The 19,734-nt window shown below is 38.5% G+C and overlaps 1 protein-coding gene and 1 pseudogene across 1 annotated transcript in view; both read left to right on the forward strand.

The window, feature by feature from the left end:
- SYNPO2 (synaptopodin 2) overlaps nt 1-19,734 on the forward strand; it is a 222,456-nt gene that overhangs the window by 149,908 nt on the left and 52,814 nt on the right. The window lies entirely within an intron of this gene.
- LOC141517367 (actin, cytoplasmic 2-like) lies at nt 1,724-19,725 on the forward strand (annotated as a pseudogene).

Genomic DNA, 19,734 nt, shown 5'->3' on the forward strand with positions numbered 1-19,734 from the left:
CCTCAATCTCAAAGCTGCTCTCCTCATAGTTACCAAGGCTCTCTTAATCTCTAGAACCATTGACTTTTTTTGATCTTTACCCTTGATCTCTTTGTGGCCTTTGGCATTATTGCTTACCCCTTCTCTTTTTTTCACTGGTTTTCAGTACATTATTCTTTCCTCATTCTCCTCCTATCTATTTGATTTCTTCTCAGACTCAGTTTCTGGGGTCTTCATCCAAATTACATCTGCTAAACATCAGTATCCCATGGAGCTGTCCCTTTTCTATTTATACTATTTCTCTTGGTGATCTCATTCACTCCCTTGGAGCAAATTATCATCCCTATGCTGATGATTCTTACATATTTTTATCAAGCCCCAACATATCTGTTGATCTCAACCTTCTCCAACTCCATGTCTCTCCAACAGCTAGTCAATTTCTTGAATTGGATGTCTTGGAAACATCTGATTCTCAGTATGTCCAGAGATGAACTCATCAGGTTTTCTGCCAAGCTCAGTCCTTCCAAACTCCCCTATTACTGTTGAAGGGACCATGATCTTCTCAGTTGCTCATATTTGCAACCAATATCATTAGTATCACTCTCACACATCATCTCTATGTCTCATGTGAAGTCTGTTGTCAAGTCTGTCAATTTTACCTTTGTAACATTTCTAGAACACTCTCCCTTCTCTCCTTTGATGTTGCCACCACCCTGGTGCAGGCTCTCATCATTTTGCAACCAAACTGTCACAAGTTTCTTCTCACTCCAATCTATCTTTTATTTAATCACTAAGGTTATTTTCCTAAAGTGCATATGTGATCATGTTATTCCCCTTTTTAACAGCCCCCAGTGGTATCCCCTTCTGGGATCAACTATAAAATCTACTGTCTGCCATTCAGAGCCATTCATAATCTAATCTCTCCACCACCTCTCCAGTCCTTTTATATCTTATTGCCACCCCTTCCCTATATAGTCTTCCCTTCAGTGACACTTTTATCTCCCAACTCTAAGCATTATCACTGACTGTCTTTCAAGCATGTGATGCTCTCCTTCCTCATCTCTGCCTCTAAAATCCCATCTCCTACAGGAAGCTTTTTCCAGTCTCTCTTACTACTAATGTTTGTCCTTCATTTTTGAAGAAGACCATGACATCACATCAGGGAGGTGATGCTATGACAAGTACATGAATTGAGTGAAGGAGGGACTGTGGTCTCACTTTCTCCTCCAGAACCATCTAGGTCCAGTGGCCAGATATGAATCAGGATGACTGAAGGGGACCCTGGATATGAGGCAAACATGGTTAAGTGATTTGCCCAAGGTAACACAGCTAGTGCGTAGCAAATGTTTGAGGTGGGATTCAAACTCCCATCCTCCCGAATCCAACGTAGTGCTCTATCCACTGTGCAGCCTAGCTGCCCTGATTGTTTTCTATTGATCCTTTCTATAGCTTGTTCATCCATGGTGTGCATGTTGTCACTCCCATCAGATTTTGACTCTTTGATAGCAGGTTTTCTTTTCTCTTTCATCTTCCCCAGTGCTTAGCGCAGTATCTGACCCATTTACTAAGCACTTAGTAAATGCTTACTGATTGACTGACTTAAATGACATCCTCACATCATTTACAAAAAATAAGTAGCATTGTCATAAAGTTAGAGTTGAAGTCATCTTTCTACTTATTTTAAAGTCATTATTTAAATGCATAATTTATTTAGGGATGAAATTTGGTTGACAAAACACCTGAAACCTGCTCAACAGGGCTATCTTTTAAATTGGGTGTTCTAATTTTAACTTTAAAGACTTTTTTTTTAGTTTTTTTTGCAAGGCAATGGGGTTGATTGACTTGCCCAAGGTCACACAGCTAGGTAATGATTAAATGTCTGAGGTCAGATTTGAATTCAGGTACTCCCAACTCCAGGGCCGGTGCTCTATCCTCTGTGTCACCTAGCCGCCCTGACTTTAAAGACTCTTTTCAATGTAATTATTTTAGTCATCATTTAAGTTAGTGACTGGAAAACAACATTGAAATCAGGAAGAACTGAGTTCAAATCTCACCTCAAATATTTTCTAACTGTGTGACTATGATCAAGTAATAAAGATAAAATAAATGGATTATTGCTCCAAGTCACCATCACTGAGGTACCCTATTTCTACTTTATATCTTCCTTCGGCATCTTCTATGAGAGTCCATGACATAGCTTTCTCTCTTCTTCATTTACCCTTTGCCTCATGCCCCACCAAGGAATCACCCATTGCCTTCTTGCAAGATCCACGTTCCACCCAATACCTTCAGGAACAAAGATCAAATTGCTTCCTCTCTCAGAAAGCCAACATCTGCAGGTATAGACTGTTCTCAGTCTACAATAGATGCAATGATTTTTGCTGTTTGTAAAAATATTACTAGTTATGGTTATATCTGAGTTTATCCTTGGGTCTTCTTTTGTCTTATGTGAAGACAAGTGGGTTCAAAGTCTATCATTCTGATATTTATATCTGTCAAAGTTTTGGTATCAGTGCCCCTCCCTAATAATGCTATTGTTCCTTGAGGATCAGCAAAGGACCTCAGTAGTTATAAAGGTTTGTTGTTAAGATCTTCTCACCATCAGTGAAGGCAGCTCTAAGGATTCATGATCAGAAGCCTTTTGCATTATGACCTGATTGAGAACTCAGAATTGACTCCAAAGGTCCTTACTCAGTGACTTTTTCTTTCTTACATTCACTCCACAACACTAACTGTACATTCTGCATGTACTAATTATAGGATTGTGGGTTCTGACCTTAGAGGTCATTAAATCCAACCCCCTAATTTTACAGATGAGGTGATTAAGGCCCAGAGAGCTTCACTGACTCACCCAGGGTCACTGAGTCTGTATCTGGGGTGGGAGGAGTGGCATTTGAACTCAAGTCCTCCTGACACTAAGTCCAGTGTTTTGTCGTTTTAGTTCCCTGAGCTAATTTCTGTGTTCTCCTTTATTCTCTTGGGCCACTCCCTTCTTTACTCCCCCCAACTTTAATTCCCCCAACCATCCCCAATATACCCATATTTTCTTCCTTCAATCAGTAACTTCTCCCCCTCCATTTTAACCTTCTTTCTACCATGCTTTCTACTATTCAAATGCCCTTCTAGAATCTGGAAAATATCATTATCACTGCTATATACGGTTTTGAATGTAGAGTCTAGCTCTCAACAATTGTTTGTCTGCCTTCTCTAAAGATTTTGAACTTTGCCTGAGTTACTTTAGTCCCCCAAATCATCCCTGAGTTTTCAGCCCTGTGGCAATGAACCTCACTGAATTTAGCTAGATCACTCTTTTTGAATATCAGTCACCAGTTTTTTTTTTTTATCAAACTTTGTTATCATTAAGTCATTTTTCAGTCATGTCCAACTCTCCATAACCCCATTTAGGATTGTCTTGACAGACATATTCAAGACATTTCTTCTCTAGCTCATTTTACAGATGAGAAAGTTGAGGCAATCAGGGTTAAGTAACTTGTCCAGGCCCACACAGCTATTAAGTGTCTGAGTTCAGATTTGAACTCAGGATGATGAGTCTTCTTAACTCCAGGCCCCAGTGCTTTATTACTGTGGTGCCAACTAGCTGCCCTTCCTAACAAGCTCTTTCCATCCCAAGCCTTCCTAACTTATTAGAACCTCCATACAACAAAGAGACAGTCCAGTACATTGTTTTGGATATCATCAAGTCCTGAGTTCAAAATCTTGCCTCAAAACTTTCCACCTTTCTTGACTGTGGATGTCATTTTGAGTCTGTGAATCTCAGTGTCATCTTCTTTCTGAGGAACCTTCCATCTCTAGACCTAGAGTTCTTTAATCACAATGAGATGTTAGAGGAGACCTTCTATGAAGGCCTCATCATTTGCATCATGGAATACTATAATAGGGTTAACACTACCCTATTCTACAGATTAGTAGGGTCAAGGAGTAAAGGAATCAAGTGCCTACTTGACACCATCTCATGTTAAGTGATATTATTCAGCTGAGATCTTTCCCATAAAATATTTTGTTGTCTGCATGTCAAGCATCCAGTCCAGATTTGGAGTCACACCATCCCATGCTGTTCTAGAAAGCATCTGAGATAACTTTAAATATGAGACTGGGGGTCTCATTTCCTAACTCTTGGAATTTGTGGGGCAGACTTAGGAAACAAAGGGAAGAGCAAGCTGTTTTGGAAAGAGGTTCTGGGATGTGACTTTTCAGGTATCCTGATGCTATTTGTCATCATGGCAGATATCCTCATGGGACATAAGGAGACTTCATAGATTCAGTGCTTGTGCTTTCCTCCACCCCAGGACACAACATTTCTTAGAATATTGTGGTGCAAGAATATACATATCCTCCACCAAACAGCCTGGATCATCCAAATGTCAGACATGGCAAGAACACAAGAGCATGAGAAATGTCATACTAGGTCAGACCCATGTATGTTTGTCCTCCATGATGTCAACATCAAAAAATTAATAGACATATTTCTGAATCCCTAATTCCCTTTGATTACCCAATGGAGATCTCTGTCCTATCCTAGTGATTTGTATTTATCATAATATTCCTTGAACTTCTTTGTAGTTTCTACTCAGGACACCCATAGAAATATAGATCTAGATTTAGAAGATACCTTAACAGACATCATAGCCTTCCTATTCATTTTACAAATGAAGAAACTGAGCCATAAAAAAAGGTAAAAAGACTTTCCCAGGGTCACACAATTACAAGAAATAGAGCCAGGATTTGAACCAAAGTTCATTCACTCCAAATCTAAATAGAGATGATGAACTCTATAACTTGATTTCCCATTAATCCCCATTTATTTATAATTTTATTATAAATTAGTTTCCCATTGTCATTAATTGGCAATATTGCTAATCGTTGTCCTTAAAATCTCCTCTTTTAAGCAAAGGAGTATCCTTTTTCCCCGTGTACTCCAGTACTAAGTACCTAGGTCCATGTTCCTTCTCTCCACACTCTCCATGATTTTCTTAACTTAGCAGTTAAGAAGATGATGACGCCTGTATTGGTTTAGTCTTTCCTAGACTCCATCAGCAGCAGGATTTGAATAGAAGGATTCTTGCTACTAAGGACAGCCCTCACTCCACTCACCATATACCTCTCAAAAACAGTCTGAAATCTGAAATAAAGAGAACAGAGCAAGGCCTCCACTCACCACAGACCTCTCAAGAACAGTCTGGGATCTGAAATAAAGAGAACAGAGCAAGGCCTCCTCAAGCCTCTTAGATGGACATAAAGGGGCACTTCATCTAGACCTGCTTCTGTTACTAAAGCTTCCTCTAAAAACCCAGACCTGTAGGAATTGTCCTGCCAAATCATTCAGGGCATGTCTGAATTAAAAACAAGAGAAGAATTGCAGGACTTTGGTGGGACAGAGCCAAGCTGATGGCTGGGAAGAGTCAGCTGCTGACATGTTTGCACAGATTAGGATCCTGTCTACCCTGTGGGGTGTGGGATGTGGGTTTATTTTTTTTAAGTTTGCTAAACGTGTTGGGATATTAATTTGCACAGGGCCAGGGGCCTTTTGGGGTGAGGAGCTGAGTGACAGGTGCAGCTGCTGCCTCCTTCACCCAAAGTGTGTGTGTGTGTGTGTGTGTGTGTGTGTGTGTGTGTGTGTGTGTACAACCCTCTTTGGGGAACACACCTCGAGGCCTAGGGAAAGTCAGCAGGCCATGGAAACAAGTTGCACATTGACTAAGAATCCTTCACCTATTTCAAATGGCCTTATAATTTTTCCAAAATCACAAAGAAACCCTGTTCCCAAGGGGAAATAGACATAGGGTTTAGCCACAAAAGAAAGAGCACAGAGTTTGGATTCAGAAGACTGGGTTCAAATCACACTCCTGCCAATTACTTCCTGTGCCATTTTGGACAAGCCACTTCTCTCTATGGCCTCTTAAATGCCATTATAAAATAGCCAAATTGAACTAAATAATCTCTAAGTTACTCCATTCCAATGCTCAATCATGAATTGGTCTGGGTAGTGGGAGGGCCCAGAAATGGTTCAAAGTGGAATTTGGAGGGAATGCTTAGTAGCAGAGGTGAACAGGGACTTGGAAATTATCATCTTTCCCTCTACTCCTGACCCATTTTACACATAAGGAAATTGGTCAAGAGTGGTAACTACTTTCTCAAAGTTACTTAGCAAATTAGAGACAGAGAACAGAACCTTCCACCATGATATTTCATGCTAGATTTCATCTATTTGCCATCATCTATTTAGTCAACATTTATAGAATAGTTATTACATACAAAACAGAAGGAGATATATAAAACAGTCTTAGCAAAAGTTGATATATTGTGAATAGATTTGTATAGTGTTTTTGGTCAATGTTTGGCATTTTAGCATTTTTTCAGAGTTGGAAAAATATTACCATAAAAATTATCCAGAGATCTTCTTTCCTCTCCTTTCACTATCATCATTTTTACCTTTTTCTATTACCTCCAACTTTCATTATCACTTTAGTTTTCTAGGAGGCCCCTCTGGAAAAGCTTCAGACTTGCTCTCTTAGTATGGCCCTCCCTGGTCTCAGATGTGATTCAAGATATGGATGCAAGAGAGGAATGACCAAAGACTTGACATGTTGAGAATTTACCAGGAAAGGCAGACAAACAATTATGAGGGCTAGACTCTACATTAAAAATCTGTTCACCATTGTTAATGATTTTGCCAGATTCTAGAAGGGCATTTGGATGTTAAGTATGGTAGAAGGAGGGCTATAATGGAGGGGGAGAAATTACTGATTGAGGGAAGCAAATGTGGGTATGTTGGGCATGGATGAGGGAGTTGAGGTTAGGGAGTAAATGGAGTGGCCCAAGAGAATGAAGGAAAACAAAGAAATTGGCTCAGGGAACTAAATAGACAAAACACTGGACTTGGTATCAGGAGTACTTGAGTTCAAATTCCACCCCTTCAACCCCAGATAAAGGGTCAGTGACCTGGGCAAGTTGGGAATTTCCCAATGGTATAAAGAGGGTCATTATAGCAACCCTTGCAGGACATTGGAATTTTAGGTAGTCATTGCTAGTAGTATGAAGTGGTTAAAATAAGTTCAATGCATCCAAGTCCAAGAAATCTCATTCCTTTGTTAAAAAAAAAAGATTTCCCATATGAATAAATGAATGAGAAAGCATTTATTATTATGTACTGAGCACAATGCTATGCAATGAGATATAAATATAGAACAAAAATAACCCCTCCCCACAATGAGCTTTTGGTCTAATAAGGGGAGACAGTGTGTGTGTGTGGGGGGGGGGGGAATGATAGCTAGGGAGTTCTACTTTGGTTCTGAGAGTTTCAGAATGGGTGAGTGGAGCCACAAGGATAGTAGACTGACACAACCTTTTGTAATTCAAATGTATGGAATATGTTCCCATTTGTATTATGAGTTGTTGTCTAAATCTGGATAGAGATATTCTAGACAATTAGTAATTCAACTGAACAGAGTCCTGTGGTTGGGCATGAAATAACATGTCAGATGGTTAAAAATCTGACAAGTCTTGTTGGCAAGGGTTCAGGGCACTCTGAGAGTTAGCAACAGCTTTCAATTCTAATCTAATGACTGATGGGTTTTGACACATTGAAAACTCAGTTAAGGCTTCTGTTTATGGTTAGCTGAAAAAAATGTAGAATCATTCAATCAATCAACAAGCATTTCTTAAGCACCTCCTATCTTCCAGGCAGGGAACTAAGTGCTGGAGATGCCAACTCAATAAATAAAGCAATCTCTCTCCTAAAGCTTACATCCTAATTTGGGGGTGGGGGAACAAAAAATAGATAGATAAATATATTGGAATTATAAAATAAAAAGAATAAATTGAAGATAGTTTGAGTTCTGTTTTGCACATGTGGACTTGGAGATGTACCTCGAACACTCAGATTGAAGCTGATGAGGGACTAAATCTCAAGAAAGAGACTTGAACTGGATGTGGGTGATTATATGTGAATGTGTGTGTGTGTGTGTGTGTGTGTGTGTATCTGAAAGCCATCTACATAAATATGATCATTCAACCCAAGGGATCCCCAAAAGAGAGAGAGAGCCTTGGATAATGCCTCTGATTAATCAATGTGGCACAGATGAAATGATCAGGACATATATAAAGGGGAATACCTGTAGCTAAGGTACATATATGTTAGTAACATGTATGACTAAGGCATAATTCATACCTCTGGTCCTAGAGAACATCTGCTATTTTTTTAAGGTTGTCATCACACTCCTCCAGATATACTCTGCCATATATACTCACAGTCTCTATTTGCTGCTTGACTAGGACATATAGCCAATGCCAGATGCTGTTCTGATAGGCATGTACTCTCCCAGTTTAGGGCTTAGCTGAGACTTTTTTTAACCATATAAAGAAAGGGAATGGACTTCCATCCTTATTTAGCTCAGATAAATTCTATCTCCTCTCTTTTTTCTGGCTTTTATAGAGAAAGAAGACATCCTTAAGTCTCTCTTAAGTTCCCTTCACTTAGTGCCTCAGAGCCTTATGTACAGAGCCCTTTGATCGCCATTGCAGAAGAGGTTCAAACTCAGGTGGCAAGCTGCCCTCTTTTATTTATTGTTTTTCAGACATTTTCAGTAATGTCTGACCCTTCATGATTCCATTTGATGTCTTCTTGGCAAAGATACTGAAGTGGTTTGCCATTTTCTTCTCTGACTCATTTTATAGAGAAGGAAAACTGAGGCAATCAGGTTTAAGTGACCTACCTAGGGTCAAAATGCTATTAAGTGCCTGAGGTAAAATTTGAATTCAAGTCTTCCTGACTGCGGACCCCCAAACTCTCTCCATTGTACTGCCCATAAGCCTTCAGGTTGAATCTTCTTTTTTGGTTACACCTACTTGTCCAGGTACTTGCATCCTTCTTGCGACCTCACCTCATTTTATATACTTCCTAATTTTAATCTCTGGAGACTAGATGATAAATTTTCAAATGGGTATTTGCCTGTAACTATAAAATATCTCTGAAGCCTGGGATTCCACAGATTTTGAATCTAAAGTCTCCTTTCTTCTCTAAGATAGATGACTTTTTGGGGAAAAGGTAAAGAGATAAACCAAACTCAGGGAACAAGTTTATTGACTGCTGCCTATATAATTATATTGCTAGTCTTTGGAATGCAAGTGTAGCCAACAAAGTCTAAAAAAAATTGTGGCTTCGGTTTAGAGTCAAAAGAAACTTTTCATCCTCTACCTTGGACTCTTCCATGAGGGAGCCAGCCTGTACTTTCCATGACAAGACCTAAAAAACATGGCATCTTGAAGAAGAGTACATTGTGACCTCCATAAAAAATGGATCATATGGGAAAAAATAGCAACACCCCATGGAATCTAGTCATTAGTAATTACTACTTTCTGCGCTGGCTCAGTCAGGGAGCTGTCCATTTTGTACAGTATCCTGAAATTCAAGACCACCAGTGTCAAGGGACATGATGAATGGCCATGACAGGTTCTAATGTTGTTTCTCGACTGAGAAAAAAATCACTTAATCTCTCCATGGCCTGATTTTTCTCATTCATAAAAGTTGAAAATAGTTTGTTCATTCCCTAAGACCTCAGCACAATACAGCAGAGAGAACAATAATTCTGAAGTCAGAGAGTCTGATTTCTTGCCTTGAAAACTATACTTTGGGCAAGCTTCTTAATTTCTGAGTCTCAGTTTCCTCATCTGTGAAATGAGGGAGGCTAGACTAGATACCTTTTGAGATCCAGTTCAGCTCTAGATCTAGGATCCTATCATCCTTGCACTTCATTCTCATGGTCAATGAATGGGTGCAGGGAAGGTCCTGGGAGTTTACTAATGATTGCATAAAAAAATTATAAGAAAAAAAATGGTAAAAAGAAGTGACCAAAAATAGGGATTAAAGAAGCCCATCATGTAGTAAGTGCAAAGGCTTAAGTATGTTTCATTGATATCCACAATATCATCAGAATGAAAGGAAAGTCTCTAATACAATGAATGGTGATTACTCTTTGGCAGTTATTTGGGAGGACATAAAGGATTGGTGCTTAGGACAGGTTATACTCTATATTGCTGATAGGAATGCCCACATAAATGAACTCAAAGGTTGACTTTTGGCATGAGTTATTTTGAGAAATTATTAAGGGTATGAAAATTCATACCGATTCAACAATTGGTGATGCCCTTTGCATCCAAAAAGTCCTTCCCCAGTCTTTAATTTCCTTTGACCTCGTTTCTGAAAAACAAAACAAAACAAAATCCATCAATCTCTTGTTTTCTACAGTGGAACTTTGTGACATTTGGCCATTTGGCTGAATTTTACTCATGCTTTTATGAGCTTGGAAAAAAACTTTTTTGATTATTTCCCATTCTCTCTCACTATTGACAGAAAGAAATTTGAGATCTTCCATGGAAAGTCTTCTATATTTAAAACAAGTCAATAATATGGAAAGAAAAGTGTCCTCTGTGCATGCAGGAAAAACATCCTTGAGAGTCTCAGGGAAATCTCATTCTCTCTCTCTTTTTTTTCTGAAAGTGCTTGGAGGTTTACATTCTTGGGAAGGAAAGATCAGCAGAGCATACATACCACTCCATATTTGTCAATGTTCCCCTCCAATGCAACAACAGTGGAAGCTGCTAGCGTGATTTTCATACCCTTATTATGACAGTATCATCTCTGCTTGTGGAAACACATTTAGCTCTAGGTATTCCAAAGTGCCAGACCAAAGGAATGAACCATAGCTTTTTTTGGGAAATCAAATCTCTAAGTTCATTTTAGTTATAGATATTTTATTTTGGGACTGCTAGAAATGATTTCTCTAATTGTCACTTGTTCTTTATTTAAGATGAAAATCAATAATATGAGAGGGGAGACAAACCAAACTTTTGTACTCCATATTTAGATCTGATGATGATTAGACCCTTTGATCAGAGCCCGGCATAAAAATGGGCCATTTGGAATAAATTCAGCTGATGGTCTTGGACAGCCAGCTACAGACTTCCCACAGATGTACCCCCATATCAATGATTTTGTAATACAAGGACAAATTGAAATACAAGTGGAGGAAAGCCCAACTTTGCTCAAGCTTATTCATATATGCCTGAATTTAGTAGGAGAGGAACAGGGAAGAGGGGGAGAAAAAGGATGTATCTGAAAGCACTTGCTTAGGAGGGGTTGAAAACATTTTTGTCCCTTTCAGTAGTTTTGTCCTAAAGACTTTTTTCTAATCTGAGTAAAGGTTAGGATTCATTTATTTCCTTTTTTCTCATTCATAGGGTCTGAGATTAAAGTCTTAAAAGTGATCTCAGAGGCCTTCTAGATCTAACTCCCTTCCTTTAAGAGACAGAGATTAAGTGACTTGCTCTAGATCACACAAATTGTTTGAAAAGTCAAACCAAGGTCTTCTTACCATTGTACCAATCCAATCTAAATAATATTTATTCAGCACCTACTTTGTTCCCTTTGTATGCTATTTGCTAAAGATAGAAAGATAGAAAGCAAAACCCTTCCAGCTCCTAAGAAGATTTTATTATATCTGGGGCAGGCAGCATGTAACCAGATAAACATATGCATGATAATCTGTGAAGGGAAAAAGTCAAAATATTTATTTAGAGGAGGAAGAGACCTTAGATATTATCTGTTCTAATTCCCTATTTTCTCAGTTGAGGAAAATGAGGCCCAGAGAGATGAATTCATTTACCAAAAGTTAATCAATCTATCAACTGACATTCCCTAACTAGTGATTGTGTTTCAGATACTAGAATGAGTAAAAATTTAACCCAAATTCTTAATCCGGAGCTCTCGCTATATGAGTCCTTTGTCCAAGTCTCAAGAAAATAATATTCTATTACAATCAAATCTGTTTCTCAGCACAACTCTAAGAAAACCAGTATTCTGGATATTAGCTCCATTTTATAGATTTTACAGTTATTGAACTTCTGAGAGTTTCCATGACTTGCTCACAATCACATAACCAAAATAGAGCAAAACCATTAGACAGACACAAGTCTTAGGTCTCCAACATTCTTTCCACCTGAAAGCAAATCCAATTCAATTCAATTAGCATTTACTGGGGTGGCTAGGTGGCACAGTGGATAGAGCACCAGCCCTAGAGTCAGGAGTACCTGAGTTCAAATCCAGTCTCAGACACTTAATAATTACCTAACTCTGTGACCTTGGGCAAGTCACTTAACCCCCACTGCCTTGCAAAAACCAAAAAAAAAAGAAAGAGAAAAAAATAAGCATTTACTAAGTTTGCGTTATTAGGAGGCCATGAAGTGATACTACAGTAAAGAGAGTGCTTTGCCTAAGTCAGGAAGAACTGAGTACAAATTCAGCTTAAGTGACCTTGGGCTAGTCACTTAACTTGTTTCAGTTTTTTTTCATCTATAAAATAGGGATTATAAGAGCACCTATCTCCATCATTTCTGTCTCCAAGTCTGGCGCTCAGTTCTACCCAGCTAGTAGAATGTTGGACTTGGAGAAGGGAAAATCTGAATTGTAATCTGGTCTCAGACTGTTATCAACAATTTGACTCTGAGCAAGTGACTTAATCTTTCTCAGTTTAGGTTTCCTCCTCTGCAATACAGAGAAAATATCAGCACCCTCACAGGGTTATTGTAAATCTCAAAAAAGATGTTTTGCAAATTTCAAAGTGTCATTGAAATGCTATGTTATTATCTATAGATAAAAGGTTTTATGTTCCACACGTTGAGGTATGAATTGGTAAAACTCTAGATCATATGCCAATAATCCTTCAGTCTCATGTGGAAAAGCCTTCCTTGTTCTTAAGGATGAATAAAATAAAAAATATTTCAGACAAATAGGAATGGCTCCCTTTATGTCATTTGGGCAACTAATCCTCTTATTCATCCTCATCCTGGGAGAATAGGGTTTATGAGGTTGAATGCCTCTCATCAAAAGTTAGGATGCTATGATACTGGAGAACTGGGTAATAGCCCAGTCAAAGAACTTCAGTCAAAAATCTAAACATTAAGAGGTGTTGAGACCATCAGAGAAAACTTCTCTGTTTAAAAATAGTTTGTGGGTCTCACTCAGTGGTAGCCGGCAGCACTTGTAGGCTACTCCGGATGGCCCCGCAATTGCCCCCTCCCTCCCCCCGGCTCTTGATTCTCAGATTTGGACTCTGCGCAGTCTCAGATTAAACAAAAATGGAAGAAGAAATTGCTGCTCTTGTGATTGACAATGGCTCTGGCATGTGCAAAGCTGGCTTTGCTGGGGATGATGCTCCTTGGGCTGTGTTCCCCTCCATTGTTGGACACCCAAGACACCAGGGTGTCATGGTGGGAATGGGGCAGAAGGACAGTTATGTTGGTGATGAGGCCCAGAGCAAGAGAGGTATCCTGACTCTGAAATATCCCATTGAGCATGGCATTGTTACCAACTGGGATGACATGGAGAAAATCTGGCATCATACCTTCTACAATGAGCTTCATGTATCCCCTGAAGAACACCCTGTTATGCTTACAGAAGCTCCTTTAAATCCTAAAGCCAACAGAGAGAAGATGACACAGATCATATTTGAGACCTTCAACACCCCAGCCATGTATGTTGCTATTCAGGCTGTGTTGTCTCTGTATGCCTCTGGTCGTACCATTGGTATCATCATGGACTCTAGTGATGGTGTCACCCACACTGTGACCATCTATGAGGGTTATGCCCTTCCCCATGCCATCATCCATCTGGATTTGGCTGGCCATGATCTGACAGACAACCTCATGAAGATACTGACAGAAAGGGTACAGCTTCACCACCACAGCTAAGAGGGAAATTGTTTTTGATATCAAGGAGAAGCTGTGTTATGTAGCCCTGGACTTCGAGCAGGAGATGGCCACTGCTGCTTCATCCTCTTCCCTGGAGAAGAGCTATGAGCTGCCCGATGGCCAGGTGATCACCATTGGCAATGAGAGTTTCAAGTGTCGAAAGGCCCTCTTCCAGCCATCCTTCCTGGGTATGGAATCCTGTGGCATTCATGAGACCACTTTCAATTCTATCATGAAATGTGATGTTGATATCTGAAAGGATCTATATGCCAACACAGTACTGTCTGGTGGTACTACTATGTACCCTGGTATTGCTGACAGAATGCAGAAAGAAATCACAGCCCTGGCACCTAGCACAATGAAAATTAAGATAATTGCTCCCCCTGAACGTAAGTATTCAGTCTGGATTGGGGGTTCTATTCTGGTTTCTCTCTCCACCTTCCAGCAGATGTGGATCAGTAAGCAAGAATATGATGAATCTGGCCCATCCATTGTCCATCGCAAATGCTTCTAAATGGACTGCTAGCAGCTGCATAGCATTTGCTGTATGAGTATTCATAAAGTAAGAGTTTTCCCTGGCAAATATACAACTCATATTAGCCTCATGAAACTGGAATAAGCCTTCTTTGAAAAGAAACTTGTCCTTGGGGAAGTTTGAATCTGATATTAGACAAATATCAGCACTTTTTAGATTGTTGAACTGTTACTGATTTGATCTCGTATTCAAGTTAACAGTTGTTCCCTTGGTGTACATTTTAGCACACCTTGTACATATCTTTGATCTAAACCCTGATACAGGTCATTTCATTTTGACAGGTAAGGCTAAGAGTTAACTTCTATAAAGAATTGACCTGATAATACGGCAATATAGTATTTGGCTGGTTGACACTCAACAGCTGTACAGTTTAGTTTTTTTAAGCATCAGATCTGTACAGGGTATCTAAAGGTCAGATTTCCAGCATCTAAAAGAGCTGACTTGCAGAATTTCTGTCCTAAGGCTGGCAAGATTTATTAAATGTGTGTTATATCTTGTCTTCATCCTAGCAGGAATACATATTGAATCCAAGCCTTAGGAACCAGTTTTTTTTTCCTTAACCCACTGTTTTTCCCCCAATGTCATGGGGCTAAGTTACTCAACCTTGAGTTGCAAAAGTTTGCATTTACAACCTGTAAATTTGTGCATCTAGTTAATTTATGTAAGATTTTTTGTACGTTGCCTTAATGTTCTCACATGATAGTAGAATACCAAAATTTGTAAGTCATCCTAAGAGTTGAGAATTGTAATGCCCAATGCATCATTGTGTAAGGAAAATAAAAGTGCTGCAAGTAAAAAAAAAACAGTTTGCAAAACCTTCATTTCTGTTCAACATCATGGAATCCTACCTTCACTAAAATTGGGTTGGTTGACTCTTACTACTATAAGACATCTCACTTATCTTTCATAAACCAAACATAGTAGTAACCCTGGAATTATTTCACAATATCACAATAGGTTAAACTGAGATTTTCAAAATAATGGCATATATTCCTTCACATTCTCACCAAAAATATTATTGTCAACAACATAAATATGAACTTCAGCTGTTGAGCCCTATCCTGGAGGCTCTTGTCTAGGACTTCTTGTCCTTTCTATTGGTGCAGGCCAACTTAGTTTCCAAAGGCATTGTTGAAATTACCCTTTCTGTGTTTTCTTTTCCTCTACTTTTCATTGATGTCATTTTAGTCTTCTTCAATAATGGACTACAAGAACCAACCACCAACAAACCAACTTTCCATTTGCCTCTTGATGGCTATTCTTTGGCTTAAGTAGGTAGTAAGTAATAAGATGGACCCCAAACTATGGTCTGGAGTTTCCAAGAGGTCCCTAAACTCCTTTCAAGGGAAGTCATGATATCAAAACTATTTTCACCATCATATGGCTAATATTTTACAGTACCTACTATAGGCCAGGCACTCTGTTAAGTGTTTTACAAAGATTCTCACATTTGATCCTCACAATAACTCTGGGGGCTGTTATTCTCATTTACATATAAAGAAATGGAGGTATAAAGAGATCAATTCACTTCCCCAGGGACACACAGCTCAGCTAGTAAGTGAATTTGAATCAAATGTTCCTACCTCCAGATCTAGCACTCTATTCACAAGTGCTTTTTAAGATAACATGATTAATTAAATAATAAAAGTATGAAGATTTTATTTCTAATATGGTAAATATTGCCACTGATAACTATAATGATAGGTGATAACCCACCTAAACAAAAGCTAGTTGGAGATTCTTCAGGAATGTTTCAGAGTACAAAAGGAGTGTGAAAATTTTCATTTTACTTCTCCCAAATATCATTGCATAATATATTTTCAGTGGTAGACAAACTTTTTTTGGTGGGGGGATATTTGAAGTCATCTTCAGAACTCTGCTGTGGCTTTTCTTCTGTTTTTTTAGCTATCCTCTTAATGATATCAATAAACCCTATGTCAATAAATTTTTTAATAATCCTAATTAGTAAAAGACATAAGAATAATGTTTGTACAGCTAATCAGCTAAAATAATTTTAAGTAGTCTTTCTTCATCTTTATCCCATCTTAACATTACTATATTTTATGTTTTATAATTTATACAATCATAATTTTGCAAAAATAGACATAAATTGGGGGTTGCTCAAAATTTTAGTAATAGTGTTTTATGATAAAAAAATTCTTCTTTGGAATAAAACTAATAAACAAAAGATAGACAGAGGTCTGCTGTGGTCCTAGAGAATGTATCTCCACTGTGAAAGAGTACCTCCCAGTACTCCCTAAACTTGTCAAACTTGATGACTATTATGATGCCAGTTCCTACAGATTACTTAGGAACAAACAACATAGCCAATAGGAAGCTAGAAAGCATTCCTAAATCCTGGGAAAGACTGACAATTTTCAACACAAACCTGGTATTTTTCATCACTATGGGCAACAAGAGGCAAAGAATTTAAGAAGAGAAAGGCAGGTTTTGGAAATGAACAGCTGGCTAAAAATGATGATGCTGGAAGATTTGGTTTTTGGGACTGTAGCTTAAAATATAATGATGATGGCCTCTTGGGCACTTTTAGAATGCACTCATAAAGGTTGACAAAAGCAAAACAACAGAGGAATCTTTACAAACCTCTACCAAAGGTTCTTAAACTAAAGAGAAAGGAGGAAGAAAGAGGCCTATCTACATCAGGAAAGAAACTCAATAATCCCCTGGTGATAAAATGTATTCAAAGAAAGAGTATATACAAAGTATATAACATATGTATGGGTAAAAAGTAAAGGGAACTGGATATTCAAAGGCAAAGAGGCATATTTTAACACATCAGGGTCAACAGGGCTTGGAATCTATAAGTGGAAAACTGGAGACTATATCTAATTTGAAAGGAATAGACTAGATAAGGGAGCCATAGAATCTTATATAATAAAATGATGTGAGGGGAGTTTAAAGCTTTTTGGTAAAATTCAACAGAAGAAAAACAGAAGTGCTATGGAAACATGCTAATGACTACTAGATCTGAGGGGGTTAACTGGGAGTTAAGTAATGGCCCCAAACCTGACAAAGAAGTAGGACATAATAATGTGTCTGGGGGTGGGGTGGGGGTGTTTGGGAGAGCATCAATTATCTACAATGGTGGAGTTTTGCTGAAAATGGAACAGGTGATCCTTTATTGCAATATCAAGATGAAAATTTCCTCTTCCAAGATGATGGCATCTTGGGACTAATCCTGATTCCCTGACAAAGAGGAAGTTATTACTGCTGAGGAAATATTAGGAACCTTGCATGCTTCATACATGTTTCATCCCTGAATTTATGTCAGAGAAGAAAAAGTGAGGCATTATCTAACCTGTACCCTAGAATATGGAAGAGAAGGTTTCAAAGAGTTGAGAAAGGATGGTGGGATGTCATGACCTTATATCTACAGGGTAAATCTGCTAAGGAAGTATGGGATGCTTCTGAGGATGGACTTCAGAAGGCACAAAAAGAAGCAATTTTAGCAAAGAGAAAAGGGGGTGTGATAGTAGAGAAACTGATGTGGGTATACAGGAAATGGCACAAAAGTTACAAAGACATATATGGAAGTTGGAAAGAGGGAAAAGTAGCAGAGTTTGAATGCCAAATTATGGTATAGACCTTTATAAGTAAGATAAGGTGTGTTAAACCTGAGAATGAGAGGAGGCTAAAGAGGAATGCCAAGTACCACAGAAGGTTTTTGTGTAACTATACTGGGAAAAAGAGGAAGTGTTTGTGTGAGCTGGCATGATTGGGATAATGATACTGTGCAAAGGAAAGAAGACAGAACAGTCAACTCTCAAATTCCATCTGTTTTATCTATTAGGGAAAAGGCTCTTTAGACTGGTAGGATGAAATAATTACATCTAAAGTTGATAGACATGGAGATGGAACACTATTGTTCTCTAAGAAATCATGAGGGATGATGAGTTTAGAATATCATGGAAGGACTTGCATGAACTGATGCTGAGTGAAGTGAACAAAACCAGAATATTGTCCACACTAGCAGCAATATTGGGTGATGATGGACTTACTCACTTCAGCAGTCCAACTATGATGGACTTATTCATTTCAGCAGTACAATAATCAAAGACAATTCTAAAAGACTTGTGATGGAAAATACCAATCATATTCAGAGAAGGAACTGCAGAGATCAAAGCTTAAGATTTTCAGTTTTTAGAAGTTGTCTTATGTATTATGTTATGTTCTTTTTTCTGTTTGGATTTGATTTTTCTTTCTCATATGGCTCTTAGTTTAACATGGTTTTACATGTAGAGCCTCTATTGGATTGTTTTCTGTCAAGGGGAGGAGGGAAGGAAGGAAGGGAAGGGGAATATGTAAAACTCATAAACTTGCAAAAAAAAAAAGATTGTTGAAAACTACCACTGCATGTAGTTGGAAAAATAAATAAATAAATGATATAACAAGGATATAGTGAGAAAGCCTCTAGCCACCCTTAACCCAAGTCTCAAAATCCACTAAAGCTATACAGCAGAATAGAAATAGCCAGTAATGTTTACCTCTTGGAAGTCTGTAAAGTACTCTGTGTGCATTATCTCCATTTGAGCCTAGTTTGAACCCTCATCACCCCTCACCTGGTCAAATGCAATAATATTCTTTCCATAAATCTCTCCATGGCTCAAGTATTGTCCTATGCCAATCAATCCTTTCCTAATTTGCCTCAGTGATCTTCCTGAAACATAGGTCGGCTCATATCACCTGCCTGCTCAATAAGGTCCAGTGACTTCCTGTTTCCCTCTAGATCAAATATAAAAATCTTGGTTAGACATTTAAAATTCTTCCTCTCTTTCCCTTCCTACCTTTTAAGTCTTCTTATACTTTTACTCCCTTTCCCATACTTCTTGATCTAACTGCAAAGACCTACTGGCATCTCCCATCTCTCTACCTTGTTCCTGGAATGTTCTCTCCCCCCCACCTTTGCTTCTTAACTTTCAAGTTTTTCTTAAGACTCAGCATAGGGGAAGCTAGGTGGTACAGTGAATAGGGCACTGGCCCTGGAGTCAGGAGGACCAGCCTCAGACACTTAATAATTGCCTAGCTGTATGACCTTGGGCAAGTCATTTAACTCTATTGCCTTAAATAAATAAAAAAATTTAAAAGACTCAGTGTAAGTCTTACCTCCTACAAAAAGTCTTTCTCAATTTCCTAGATGCCAATGCTCTCCTCTCTCAAATTGCCTTCCATCTCCCCTTTATGTATCTCATGTTCCTTGTTTGCATGTTGTCTCCCCCATTAGAATGTAAGCTATTTGAAGGCAGGAACATTTTTTGTCTCTTTATTTACCACCACTTATCACAGTGCATACAGTAAATGATTGATAAATGTTTATTGACAGCCTGACTTTTTACTCTTTTACACTTTGGGGTAGACATATGACCCCTGTATCTCTTCCTATAGAAAGATAACATTTTTAAAATGACTAGATTCTGAATATTGCCTCCTTTTTTTGA

This window comes from Macrotis lagotis, chromosome 3 (genome assembly GCF_037893015.1).
Source record: "Macrotis lagotis isolate mMagLag1 chromosome 3, bilby.v1.9.chrom.fasta, whole genome shotgun sequence".
NCBI lineage: Eukaryota > Metazoa > Chordata > Mammalia > Peramelemorphia > Peramelidae > Macrotis > Macrotis lagotis.